Source organism: Cherax quadricarinatus, chromosome 14 (assembly GCF_038502225.1).
Source record: "Cherax quadricarinatus isolate ZL_2023a chromosome 14, ASM3850222v1, whole genome shotgun sequence".
In the NCBI taxonomy this organism is placed as follows: Eukaryota; Metazoa; Arthropoda; class Malacostraca; order Decapoda; family Parastacidae; genus Cherax; species Cherax quadricarinatus.
In genome coordinates this window covers 22,005,556-22,020,365 of record NC_091305.1, presented here as the reverse complement: position 1 = coordinate 22,020,365, position 14,810 = coordinate 22,005,556, and the positions used below count along the sequence as shown (strand labels likewise).

The window sequence follows — 14,810 nt, the reverse complement described above, 5'->3', positions numbered from 1 at the left end:
AAAAAAAAAAAAAAAAAAAAAAAATGGTGGGGACTCGCAGGACCCAAGGATCAGATGAGAATGGTTCGGGTAGGGAGGAGTGGATGGAGGAGCAGTGGAAAAGGATGGAACAAGAGTGGGAGAGAAAATTAGGAGAGCTTTCTGAAAAAATGGAGAAAGAGCTCTCTGTGAAATTGGAAAGGTGGTTGGAGAAGGAGACAAAGAATTGGGAGGCACAAGTCGAAACTGCAGTAGCCAAGATAAGGGTCCTAGAAGTTGAGATAAATAGGCTGGAGCGAGTTACAGGGGCAGTGACCAGAGAAGACACAGCATATGAAGCTGCGAGGCTGAACAGGAAGGAAGGAATTATGAATTATGCTAAGGTCACATCAATCTGCCAAGGAGGACCAAGGAGTGAAAGGGAAGATCAACTGGTTGCAGATGGAGAGGGTGATAGGTCGAATGCTGAGGCACAACAAGGCTATCAAGAGCCACTGGAAAAATCAAGGGAGAAACTGACCACATACAGGCAGGATCCAGAGCCACAGAGGGTGAGGCAATGCGAGGAAGAAAGGGCAAAATCAGTGTTTATCCATGGGCTTCAGGAGAGAGAGGAAAGGACACACACTGAAAGGAAGCAGGAAGAAAGGAAGGAGATTGAGAAAATCATAACAGAAATAGGTGAAGAGAGGGACGAGATTGTAAATTTTCAGAGAATAGGGGGGTACTCGAAGGTGAGAAACCGACCAATCAAGCTGATTCTCAGGACGGAAACAGTGCGGAACAGGATCCTCCAAGAGAAACCACGATTGAAATACTCGGAAGAGTACAAGAGGGTGTTCCTAGACAGAGACAGAACAAAATCAGAACGACAGCAGCTGAGGGAGAGGACAAAAAAGCGAAAGGAGCTAGGAAAAGAGACAAGGAGGGAACCAGCAGAGGTCTGTCAGAGCAGGACAGAACAGCAAGGGCAAGCACACACACAACTACTCTCAGAACCATACAACCTATCACACCATCCCAACACACCCTACAATCCATACCCACAGCCTCCACCCAACACCAAGCTATAGAACCCCACAGTATGCCACCAGGTCTCCCACCCTCACAGGCCCCCCAAACCACAGTGTTGGAAAGGAAACTGAAGGTATGGTACACAAACGCTGATGGAATAACAAATAAGTGGGAGGAGTGGCAAGAAAGAGTCAAAGAAGCATCACCGGACATCATAGCTCTCACAGAAACCAAGCTTACAGGTATGATAACAGATGCCATCTTTCCAACGGGATACCAAATCCTGAGGAAAGACAGAGGGAACAGGGGGGGTGGAGGAGTGGCGTTGCTGATCAAAAATCGCTGGAATTTTGATGAGCTGGAGAGAGAAGATAGCGGAGAAGAAAGTGATTACATAGTGGGAACACTTCACTCTGGAGGTCCCAAGGTGGTAATAGCAGTGATGTATAACCCACCACAGAACAGCAGGAGGCCAAGGCAAGAGTACGACGAGAGCAATAGAGCGATGGTTGACACACTAGCTAGAGTGGCCAGAAGAGCTCATGCATGCAGGGCAAAGCTCCTGATCATGGGTGACTTTAACCACAAGGAGATAGATTGGGAGAACTTGGACCCACATGGGGGCCAAGATACTTGGAGGGCTAAGATGATGGAGGTGGTACTGGAGAACTTCATGTACCAACACGTAAGGGACACTACAAGAGAGAGAGGAGAGGATGAACCAGCAAGGCTGGACTTAGTATTCACCTTCAGTAGTGCAGATATCGAGGACATCACATATGAAAGACCCCTTGGGGCCAGTGACCATGTGGTTGTAAGCTTCGAATACACAGTAGAGCTACAAGTGGAGGGAGAAGCAGGAAGGCCAGGACGAATGAAGCCAAACTACAAGAAAGGGGACTACACAGGAATGAGGAACTACCTGAACGGGGTTCAGTGGGACAGAGAACTGGCAGGGAAACCAGTTAATGAGATGATGGAATATGTAGCAATAAAATGCAAGGAGGCTGAGGAGAGGTTTGTACCCAAGGGTAACAGGAGTAATGAAAAAGCCAGGATGAGCCCATGGTTTACCCAAAGGTGCAGGGAGGCAAAAACCAAGTGTGCTAGGGAATGGAAGAAATATAGAAGGCAAAGGACCCAGGAGAATAAGGAGAACAGTCGTAGAGCCAGAAATGAATATGCACAGATAAGAAGGGAGGCCCAAAGACAATATGAAAATGACATAGCAGCGAAAGCCAAATCTGACCCGAAACTGTTGTACAGCCACATCAGGAGGAAAACAACAGTCAAGGACCAGGTAATCAGGCTAAGGAAGGAAGGAGGAGAGACAACAGGAAATGACCGGGAAGTATGTGAAGAACTCAACAAGAGATTCAAAGAAGTGTTCACAGAGGAGACAGAAGGGACTCCAGAAAGACGGAGAGGTGGGGCACACCACCAAGTGCTGGACACAGTGCACACAACCGAGGAAGAAGTGAAGAGGCTTCTGAGTGAGCTAGATACCTCAAAGGCAATGGGGCCAGATAACATCTCCCCATGGGTATTGAGAGAGGGAGCAGAGGCGCTATGTGTACCCCTAACAACAATATTCAATACATCTATCGAAACAGGGAGATTGCCTGAGGCATGGAAGACAGCAAATGTAGTCCCAATCTTTAAAAAAGGAGACAGACATGAAGCATTAAACTACAGACCAGTGTCACTGACATGTATAGTATGCAAAATCATGGAGAAGATTATCAGGAGAAGAGTGGTGGAACACCTAGAAAGGAATGATCTCATCAACAGCAGCCAGCATGGTTTCAGGGACGGGAAATCCTGTGTCACAAACCTACTGGAGTTCTATGACATGGTGACAGCAGTAAGACAAGAGAGAGAGGGGTGGGTGGATTGCATTTTCTTGGACTGCAAGAAGGCGTTTGACACAGTTCCACACAAGAGATTGGTGCAAAAACTGGAGGACCAAGCAGGGATAACAGGGAAGGCACTACAATGGATCAGGGAATACTTGTCAGGAAGACAGCAGCGAGTCATGGTACGTGGCGAGGTGTCAGAGTGGGCACCTGTGACCAGCGGGGTCCCGCAGGGGTCAGTCCTAGGACCAGTGCTGTTTCTGGTATTTGTGAACGACATGACGGAAGGAATAGACTCTGAGGTGTCCCTGTTTGCAGATGACGTGAAGTTGATGAGAAGAATACACTCGATCGAAGACCAGGCAGAACTACAAAGGGATCTGGACAGGCTGCAGAACTGGTCCAGCAATTGGCTCCTGGAGTTCAATCCCACCAAGTGCAAAGTCATGAAGATTGGGGAAGGGCAAAGAAGGCCGCAAACGGAGTACAGTCTAGGGGGTCAGAGACTACAAACCTCACTCAAGGAAAAAGATCTTGGGGTGAGTATAACACCAGGCACATCTCCTGAAGCGCACATCAACCAAATAACTGCTGCAGCATATGGGCGCCTAGCAAACCTCAGAACAGCATTCCGACATCTTAATAAGGAATCGTTCAGGACCCTGTACACCGTATACGTTAGGCCCATATTGGAGTATGCGGCACCAGTTTGGAACCCACACCTAGCCAAGCACGTAAAGAAACTAGAGAAAGTGCAAAGGTTTGCAACAAGACTAGTCCCAGAGCTAAGAGGTATGTCCTACGAGGAGAGGTTAAGGGAAATCAACCTGACGACACTGGAGGACAGGAGAGATAGGGGGGACATGATAACGACATACAAAATACTGAGAGGAATTGACAAGGTGGACAAAAACAGGATGTTCCAGAGATTGGACACAGTAACAAGGGGACACAGTTGGAAGCTAAAGACACAGATGAATCACAGGGATGTTAGGAAGTATTTCTTCAGCCACAGAGTAGTCAGTAAGTGGAATAGTTTGGGAAGCGATGTAGTGGAGGCAGGATCCATACATAGCTTTAAGCAGAGGTACGATAAAGCTCACGGCTCAGGGAGAGTGACCTAGTAGCGATCAGTGAAGAGGCGGGGCCAGGAGCTCGGACTCGACCCCCGCAACCTCAACTAGGTGAGTACAACTAGGTGAGTACACACACACACACACACACACACACACACACACACACACACACACACACACAGTGAAGTATGTGAGGAACACAACAAGAGATTCAAAGAAGTGTTCACAGAGGAGACAGAAGGGACTCCAGAAAGACGGAGAGGTGGGGCACACCACCAAGTGCTGGACACAGTGCACACAACCGAGGAAGAAGTGAAGAGGCTTCTGAGTGAGCTAGATACCTCAAAGGCAATGGGGCCAGATAACATCTCCCCATGGGTATTGAGAGAGGGAGCAGAGGCGCTAGGTGTACCCCTAACAACAATATTCAATACATCTATCGAAACAGAGAGATTGCCGGAGGCATGGAAGACAGCAAATGTGGTACCAATCTTTAAAAAAGGAGACAGACATGAAGCATTAAACTACAGACCAGTGTCACTGACATGTATAGTATGCAAAATCATGGAAAAGATTGTCAGGAGAAGAGTGGTGGAACACCTAGAAAGGAATGATCTCATCAACAGCAGCCAACATGGTTTCAGAGACGGGAAATCCTGTGTCACAAACCTACTGGAGTTCTATGACATGGTGACAGCAGTAAGACAAGAGAGAGAAGGGTGGGTGGATTGCATTTTCTTAGACTGCAAGAAGGCGTTTGACACAGTACCACACAAGAGATTAGTGCAAAAACTGGAGGACCAAGCAGGAATAACGGGGGAGTACAGTGGATCAGGGAATACTTGTCAGGAAGACAGCAGCGAGTAATGGTACGAGGAGAGGTGTCAGAGTGGGCACCTGTGACCAGCGGGGTCCCACAGGGGTCAGTCCTAGGACCAGTGCTGTTTCTGGTATTTGTGAACGACATGACGGAAGGAATAAACTCCGAGGTGTCCCTGTTTGCAGATGACGTGAAGTTGATGAGAAGAGTTCATTCGATCGAAGACCAGGCAGAACTACAAAGGGATCTGGACAGGCTGCAGACCTGCTCCAGCAACTGGCTCCTGGAGTTCAATCCCACCAAGTGCAAAGTCATGAGGATTGGGGAAGGGCAAAGAAGACCGCAGACGGAGTACAGTCTAGGGGGTCAGAGACTACAAACATCACTCAAGGAAAAAGATCTTGGGGTGAGTATAACACCAGGCACATCTCCTGAAGCGCACATCAACCAAATAACTGCTGCAGCATATGGGCGCCTGGCAAACCTCAGAACAGCATTCCGACATCTTAATAAGGAATCGTTCAGGACCCTGTACACCGTGTACGTTAGGCCCATATTGGAGTATGCGGCACCAGTTTGGAACCCACACCTAGCCAAGCACGTAAAGAAACTAGAGAAAGTGCAAAGGTTTGCAACAAGACTAGTCCCAGAGCTAAGAGGTATGTCCTATGAGGAGAGGTTAAGGGAAATCAACCTGACGACACTGGAGGACAGGAGAGATAGGGGGGACATGATAACGACTTACAAAATACTGAGAGGAATTGACAAGGTGGACAAAGACAGGATGTTCCAGAGATTGGACACAGTAACAAGGGGACACAGTTGGAAGTTGAAGACACAGATGAATCAAAGGGATGTTAGGAAGTATTTCTTCAGCCACAGAGTAGTCAGTAAGTGGAATAGTTTGGGAAGCGATGTAGTGGAGGCAGGATCCATACATAGCTTTAAGCAGAGGTATGATAAAGCTATACCCCCGGCCGGGATTGAACCCGCGGTCATAGAGTCTCAAAACTCCAGCCCGCGGGTTCAATCCAGGCCGGGGGTATGGTTTATTTGCAATCGTGTCATTACGATTTCTTGAGTTATGATAAAGCTCATGGTTCAGGGAGAGTGACCTAGTAGCGATCAGTGAAGAGGCGGGGCCAGGAGCTCGGACTCGACCCCTGCAACCTCAACTAGGTGAGTACAACTAGGTGAGTACACGCACACACACACACACACACACACACACACACACACACACACACACACACACACATTACAACAGGCCTAGTGTCTAATCGACATGTTCCTAGGATAAAATGGTAACTAAAACACACACACACACATACACACACACACACACACACACACACACACACACACACACACACACACACACACACACACACAATGTAAACAATATACATGCGCTGTACCTCCCGCGGTCTTCTTATATTAGGTAATGATACATGGAACGTCATCCCTTTACACACGGCGGGTTGAGAGGGGAGTGTATGAACCCCTCACACAGGTGTTGGTCATCCCCCTTACACAGCGTCAGCCCCTCACCTAGGAAGCGTCAGCCCCTCACCTGGGAAGCGTCAGGCCTTCACCTAGGAAGCGTCAGCCCCTCACCTGGGATGAAGGAAAGCAGCACCTCGTATGAGAATTTTCTATTTACTTACATATTAATTTTCAACAGGTCGTCGGTCAATGCACATATGTGCACTTGTATACAAAAGGCACCCATAGTGCACAGGCCTCAGGCTAACCAGCTAAACACCACTTACGTACGCACATGAATACATATTTTCGGAGTACAAATACATGTGCGCAAAGACGAACACATATCTCAACTCTCCACTGAAGTACGCATCGCAACGTTCAATTTCACATGCGCGTTGCCCGAGTGAGCGATGCGTGTGTGCATCCCGCCTATGTACGTGTTCACGTGGAGGCAGCGTACACGGACGTACACACTAGCCTAGGCACGTTTCAATCGAGATGCATCTCTGAACGCAAACACTGAACCAGTCTGCCACAGTTCAAACTCCTCTTCCCTCGTCTGTAGATCTCCCTCTCACACCAGCGCTTGAAGCTGGTGTAGTGCGGGGGGGATACCCACGCGCTGTAAACACACAGTAGAAACAACAATGTGCGGTAATAACACCGGGACGCACCACCACACTGCGCTACACAGCGCGGAAGACAAGCATTCAGCCACCCCACCCGCGTGCGACTGACTGCCCCTCTGCCTGGCTGGTCTGCCTCTCACTCGGCTCTCCTCACCCTCCCAAGCTCTCTCTCTCTCTCTCTCTCTCTCTCTCTCTCTCTCTCTCTCTCTCTCTCTCTCTCTCTCTCTCTCTCTCTCTCTCTCTCTCTCTCTCTCTCTCTCTCCCTCCCTCTCTCTCTCTCTCTCTCTCTCTCTCTCTCTCTCTCTCCCTCCCTCCCTCCCTCTACACAGGGTTTGACAAGGTTAAGGATCCCTAGTTTTATTGACAAGCTTATTTACAGGTTAAGAATTCTAACTTTATTGACAAGCAAGAGGCTGTTACCTACATCAGCTCATTTGAAAGGATTTTTATTGTTATGAGACATACAAGTAGGGAACAGGATGAAGTTGGAGCCATCTGTAGGCCAGCATTTTCATTTGATCAACTGACTTTATCTCGTTGACATCATTATGCTGTACGAATGTGTTCCATAATCGAGTCATCCTGGGTATGTATGATATCAGATGGAGTGATGTTCTGGAGAAGGGTACAGCCAGAGAAGCTTGCTGCTTTCTGGCCCAAAAGCTTGTTTCAGCTGTTTCTGCTGTCTCTCTCTCTCTCTCTCTCTCTCTCTCTCTCTCTCTCTCTCTCTCTCTCTCTCTCTCTCTCTCTCTCTCTCTCTCTCTCTCTCTCTCTCTCTCACTCATCTCTTCTGTCTCCAGCAGCCTACTCAATACCCAATTCACTGGTTTCTACAACTGTCTGTGCATTGTTTACTGGTGAAGATACCTTTGTGTACATTAAATTAGTGGTGTCTACCTCCATGCAGCTTTAATAATCTTGCCGAGGTGGGAGCCGAGTCTCAGCTCCAGGCCTCATCTTCATTAGCTGGCCGTGGCCGAGCTTACTCATTCTTAACTTCGTGGGTACCTGTTATTCACACTCCTGAAGCTGTGTATGAAGTGTGTCTTTACAACGTCCACATCTCGGGCACTTCACTTTCTGAGTCTCCTAAGGCCGAAGAAATGTCCACCGACCTAGCCTTCACTGACATGTCCTCTATGTATTTCGTACGTCTTAATATCCTCAGGTTCGTTAAAATGGTTATGATCATAACCATAATTTTTAAAGGGGTAGACGGGTAACCCAGAGGAAGGCCTCGGTCAGAAGACCAAGAGCTCCATCGGAGGATCATCATATGACCCTCGTCAGGAAACACTTGTCCTATCAGGTTCGTTTCTTTTAGTCTCTCTTCATAGCTCCGCCATCATTTTCGTTATAAATCACTGCACTTTTTCTAGCTTCCGAACATGCTCAACCAAATGTGGGTTTCATTCTTGATGCTCCATACTCTAAGATGGGCTTGACATTTATTGATCTTCATTCCCCTTCCAAATTTTGCATTACTCTTTGCACTTGCTGAGAATGAATCTCAGTTGCTAATTGTCCGTTCATCCCTGCACTTTGTCTAACTCATATTGTTGCCTTTCTCTTTCAAACCAAACTTTTATTCTCCTTATTAATTTCACATCATCTGCGATTAGGAATAAATAAAACTTTTGCTTAAGGTGCTTTTCGAATGTGGTTTACGCATCCATGAAGCGTACCAGTGTCAAGATCTGTGCTGGTGGAGCCTCGCATATTACACTTGCACTTCCTCCTGGACCAATACTCCCTTTTTCCATTAGATTTTCTTCCCGACATTCTAAGATCTTGTTTTTCTCTTAACCTCGTCCTCCTCTCTTTCCCCGTTATCTTCCTTATGCCCTGTCGTGTAATTCCAACAGGTACGTAAGGCGTGATTTAAGTCCTCTGCATCCATCAAGTTTTTCGCCTGTAAAGCCACCCCTCTCTAGGCTTTCCATCACTCTCCTACAGATTTATCTTCTCCAGTACCTCGGATAGTATGCATGTCAGGAGTACTGGCCAGTACTTCAACTCTACTTATCTGTTCTCATACTTACTTGCTTGAATATTGGAACTACTTTTGCAATTTTTATACTTTTACTTAACAACTGCTCTATTTCCATTAATTTCTTGTTGGTTTGAGCAAGCGATTCGCATAGTGCTTCTGCTGCTTCTCTAGGAACCCACTGGTGACGTACTGTTAAGTCACAATTGCCTTCAATGTACCCAGTTACTCAGTAGCTCCTTCCCATCGTCATCTGCTGTGTAAATGGAATAGTTCCCGTGCATGTGTGAGAGTTAGCCAGAGACTGGGTGAATGTGTGAGAGTGAATATGTGTTTAAGAGTTTGTGAGAGTGAGTATGTGGGATGGGCATGGAAGAGGAAGATTCAGAAGAGGAAATAGACCACCATTTGTTAATTTGATAAAAAAAAAAGTGAATATTGCATTTCCGAAGCAGCCAAATACATTATGTAGATGTGTCTGGGACCGCATCAAGAGTTACACTTTGTAAATGTCGCTAAACTTCGAAAAATTGAGGAAATTTGTGAAAGTCAGTGAAAAAAGTGTTCGTATGATATAAATGAGAGAAAAATGCACTGAGATTCACGCTGGAGAGATCAGTCACTAACAACTGCAATATCAGTTTCCCCTTCAGGTCTTCCCTGGTGGCTAAAGCTCCCGCTTCACACACGGAGGGCCCGGGTTCGATTCCCGGCGGGTGGAAACATTTCGACACGTTTTCTTACACCTGTTGTCCTGTTCACCTAGCAGCAAATAGGTACCTGGGTGTTAGTCGACTGGTGTGGGTCGCATCCTGGGGGACAAGATTAAGGACCCCAATGGAAATAAGTTAGACAGTCCTCGATGACGCACTGACTTTCTTGGGTTATCCTGGGTGGCTAACCCTCCGGGGTTAAAAATCCGAACGAAATCTTATCTTATCTTATCTTATGGCTACAACGTACAGTTGAGCCCTGCTTTACAGCGCTTCGCTATATGGAGTTTTGCTAATGCAGCAGTTTTCAATTATATCCATTATTCATTTATTCAGACTTCCTACAATAAATATGTTCATCACTCACTATAAGTTAAAGACGAAAATATTTTAAGGTAAGTAATGTGTGTACTGTATACGCATTTCTTAGGTTTAGCTCTATTGCTCACTTAATATATGATAGTGTAAACATGTTAACAGGCTTTTACATGCATTTCAAAGTGATAAAAAAGGTTATGTTTAAGTTTACAGCGATTTTAGCCTTACAGCAGTAGCCTGGAACCTAACCTGCTGTAAAAGCGGGACCCTCCAGTACGGGACCTCCAGCCACGACCCAAGCCAAGCGTGTTATGAAAAAGCAAAATGAAGAACACGCTTTTGATAGGATATTGTTAAAGTCGTACCCAGAGAGAAGCGTTGTGTCAGTATAAGCCTCTTTTGTAAACTGCCTTCATATTCCATCATAAACAACCATTCAATAGATAGAAGAGGGCTTTCGTGACGATCTGTTTCTTATTGATATCACGAATGGATCAAAGCTGACAGAACAAAGCAAGAATATTCAACCTTATGGAAATGAGCGAGAGAGACGTACCCAAGAGAGTAGTTGGAACAAATGACATTACGTGCATGGAATACTTTTATTAACGACAATGTTTCGCGGACGCAGGGGCTTGATGAAGACCCTACGTGGACGAAACGATGTAGTTAATAACGGTATCCACTGCATCTAAGTGTTATTTACATATCATTACAAGAGCAGCTGATGGAGGATCAACAATACGATGTGTCTGTGAGGACTAAACAGACTGACACTGGCAGACTACACCAGCTAAGTTATCAGACAGTGTTGTCTTCACTAGTGAGTGTAGTACTGGTGTTGCCTTCACTAGTGAGTCTAGTACTGGTGTTGTCTTCACTAGTGAGTCTAGTACTGGTGTTGTCTTCACTAGTGAGTCTAGTACTGGTGTTGTCTTCACTAGTGAGTCTAGTACTGGTGTTGTCTTCACTAGTGAGTCTAGTACTGGTGTTGTCTTCACTAGTGAGTCTAGTACTGGTGTTGTCTTCACTAGTGAGTCTAGTACTGGTGTTGTCTTCACTAGTGAGTCTAGTACTGGTGTTGTCTTCACTAGTGAGTCTAGTACTGGTGTTGTCTTCACTAGTGAGTCTAGTACTGGTGTTGTCTTCACTAGTGAGTCTAGTACTGGTGTTGTCTTCACTAGTGAGTCTAGTACTGGTGTTGTCTTCACTAGTGAGTCTAGTACTGGTGTTGTCTTCACTAGTGAGTCTAGTACTGGTGTTGTCTTCACTAGTGAGTCTAGTACTGGTGTTGTCTTCACTAGTGAGTCTAGTACTGGTGTTGTCTTCACTAGTGAGTCTAGTACTGGTGTTGTCTTCACTAGTGAGTCTAGTACTGGTGTTGTCTTCACTAGTGAGTCTAGTACTGGTGTTGTCTTCACTAGTGAGTCTAGTACTGGTGTTGTCTTCACTAGTGAGTCTAGTACTGGTGTTGTCTTCACTAGTGAGTCTAGTACTGGTGTTGTCTTCACTAGTGAGTCTAGTACTGGTGTTGTCTTCACTAGTGAGTCTAGTACTGGTGTTGCCTTCATTAGTGAGTCTAGTACTGGTGTTGTCTTCACTAGTGAGTCTAGTACTGGTGTTGCCTTCACTAGTGAGTCTAGTACTGGTGTTGCCTTCACTAGTGAGTCTAGTACTGGTGTTGCCTTCACTAGTGAGTCTAGTACTGGTGTTGTCTTCACTAGTGAGTCTAGTACTGGTGTTGTCTACACTGGTGAGTCTAGTACTGGTGTTGCCTTCACTAGTAGTACTGGTGTTGTCACTAGTACTGGTGTTGTCTTCACTAGTGAGTCTAGTACTGGTGTTGTCTTCACAAGTGAGTGTAGTACTGGTGTTGTCTTCACTAGTGAGTCTAGTACTGGTGTTGTCTTCACTAGTGAGTCTAGTACTGGTGTTGTCTTCTAGTGACTAGTGCCTTCATTAGTGAGTAGTAGTACTGGTGTTATCTTCACTAGTGAGTCTAGTACTGGTGTTGTCTTCACTAGTGAGTCTAGTACTGGTGTTGTCTTCACTAGTGAGTCTAGTACTGGTGTTGTCTTCACTAGTGAGTCTAGTACTGGTGTTGTCTTCACTAGTGAGTCTAGTACTGGTGTTGTCTTCACTAGTGAGTCTAGTACTGGTGTTGTCTTCACTAGTGAGTCTAGTACTGGTGTTGTCTTCACTAGTGAGTCTAGTACTGGTGTTGTCTTCACTAGTGAGTCTAGTACTGGTGTTGCCTTCACTAGTGAGTCTAGTACTGGTGTTGTCTTCACTAGTGAGTCTAGTACTGGTGTTGTCTTCACTAGTGAGTCTAGTACTGGTGTTGTCTTCACTAGTGAGTCTAGTACTGGTGTTGTCTTCACTAGTGAGTCTAGTACTGGTGTTGTCTTCACTAGTGAGTCTAGTACTGGTGTTGTCTTCACTAGTGAGTCTAGTACTGGTGTTGTCTTCACTAGTGAGTCTAGTACTGGTGTTGTCTTCACTAGTGAGTCTAGTACTGGTGTTGTCTTCACTAGTGAGTCTAGTACTGGTGTTGCCTTCACTAGTGAGTCTAGTACTGGTGTTGTCTTCACTAGTGAGTCTAGTACTGGTGTTGTCTTCACTAGTGAGTCTAGTACTGGTGTTGTCTTCACTAGTGAGTCTAGTACTGGTGTTGTCTTCACTAGTGAGTCTAGTACTGGTGTTGTCTTCACTAGTGAGTCTAGTACTGGTGTTGTCTTCACTAGTGAGTCTAGTACTGGTGTTGTCTTCACTAGTGAGTCTAGTACTGGTGTTGCCTTCACTAGTGAGTCTAGTACTGGTGTTGTCTTCACTAGTGAGTCTAGTACTGGTGTTGTCTTCACTAGTGAGTCTAGTACTGGTGTTGTCTTCACTAGTGAGTCTAGTACTGGTGTTGTCTTCACTAGTGAGTCTAGTACTGGTGTTGCCTTCACTAGTGAGTCTAGTACTGGTGTTGCCTTCACTAGTAGTAGTCTTCACTAGTACTGGTGTTGTTTTCACTAGTGAGTGTAGTACTGGTGTTGTTTTCACTAGTGAGTCTAATACTGGTGTTGTCTTCACTAGTGAGTCTAGTACTGGTGTTATCTTTAGTAGTGAGTCTAGTACTGGTGTTGTCTTCACTAGTGAGTCTAGTACTGGTGTTGTCTTCACTAGTGAGTCTGGTGTTGTCTTCACTAGTGAGTCTAGTACTGGTGTTGTCTTCACTAGTGAGTCTAGTACTGGTGTTGTCTTCACTAGTGAGTCTAGTACTGGTGTTGTCTTCACTAGTGAGTCTAGTACTGGTGTTGTCTTCACTAGTGAGTCTAGTACTGGTGTTGTCTTCACTAGTGAGTCTAGTACTGGTGTTGTCTTCACTAGTGAGTCTAGTACTGGTGTTGCCTTCACTAGTGAGTCTAGTACTGGTGTTGTCTTCACTAGTGAGTCTAGTACTGGTGTTGTCTTCACTAGTGAGTCTAGTACTGGTGTTGTCTTCACTAGTGAGTCTAGTACTGGTGTTGTCTTCACTAGTGAGTCTAGTACTGGTGTTGTCTTCACTAGTGAGTCTAGTACTGGTGTTGTCTTCACTAGTGAGTCTAGTACTGGTGTTGTCTTCACTAGTGAGTCTAGTACTGGTGTTGTCTTCACTAGTGAGTCTAGTACTGGTGTTGTCTTCACTAGTGAGTCTAGTACTGGTGTTGTCTTCACTAGTGAGTCTAGTACTGGTGTTGCCTTCACTAGTGAGTCTAGTACTGGTGTTGTCTTCACTAGTGAGTCTAGTACTGGTGTTGTCTTCACTAGTGAGTGTAGTACTGGTGTTGTCTTCACTAGTGAGTCTAGTACTGGTGTTGTCTTCACTAGTGAGTGTAGTACTGGTGTTGCCTTCACTAGTGAGTCTAGTACTGGTGTTGTCTTCACTAGTGAGTGTAGTACTGGTGTTGCCTTCACTAGTGAGTCTAGTACTGGTGTTGCCTTCACTAGTGAGTCTAGTACTGGTGTTGTCTTCACTAGTGAGTGTAGTACTGGTGTTGTCTTCACTAGTGAGTGTAGTACTGGTGTTGTCTTCACTAGTGAGTGTAGTACTGGTGTTGTCTTCACTAGTGAGTGTAGTACTGGTGTTGCCTTCACTAGTGAGTCTAGTACTGGTGTTGTCTTCACTAGTGAGTGTAGTACTTGTGTTGTCTTCACTAGTGTCTTCACTAGTGTAGTACTGGTGTTGTACTGGTGTTGTCTTCACTAGTGAGTGTAGTACTGGTGTTGTTTTCACTAGTGAGTCTAGTACTGGTGTTGTCTTCACTAGTGAGTCTAGTACTGGTGTTGTCTTCACTAGTGAGTCTAGTACTGGTGTTGCCTTCACTAGTGAGTCTAGTACTGGTGTTGCCTTCACTAGTGAGTCTAGTACTGGTGTTGTCTTCACTAGTGAGTCTAGTACTGGTGTTGTCTTCACTAGTGAGTCTAGTACTGGTGTTGTCTTCACTAGTGAGTCTAGTACTGGTGTTGTCTTCACTAGTGAGTCTAGTACTGGTGTTGGCTTCACTAGTGAGTGTAGTACTGGTGTTACTTCACTAGTGAGTCTAGTACTGGTGTTGTCTTCACTAGTGAGTCTAGTACTGGTGTTGTCTTCACTAGTGAGTCTAGTACTGGTGTTGTCTTCACTAGTGAGTCTACTGGTGTTGCCTTCACTAGTGAGTACTGGTGTTGTCTTCACTAGTGAGTCTAGTACTGGTGTTGTCTTCACTAGTGAGTGTAGTACTGGTGTTGTCTTCACTAGTGAGTGTAGTACTGGTGTTGTACTAAGTGGTGTTGTCTTCACTAGTGTAGTCTAGTACTGGTGTTGTCTTCACTAGTGAGTGTAGTACTGGTGTTGCCTTCACTAGTGAGTAGTAGTACTGGTGTACTGGTGTCTTCACTAGTGAGTGTAGTACTGGTGTTG

The 14,810-nt window shown here is 45.7% G+C and overlaps 1 protein-coding gene across 2 annotated transcripts in view; it reads right to left on the bottom strand.

Moving 5' to 3' along the window:
• Positions 1–6,961, bottom strand: part of LOC128695126 (uro-adherence factor A) — a 305,956-nt gene extending 298,995 nt beyond the window's left edge. For both annotated transcript variants that reach the window (XM_070084920.1, XM_070084921.1), the window contains exon 1: positions 6,908–6,961. The gene's annotated coding sequence lies outside the window, so the exon portion shown is untranslated. The remainder of the gene's footprint in view (positions 1–6,907) is intronic.
• Between the last annotated feature and the right edge of the window lie 7,849 nt (positions 6,962–14,810).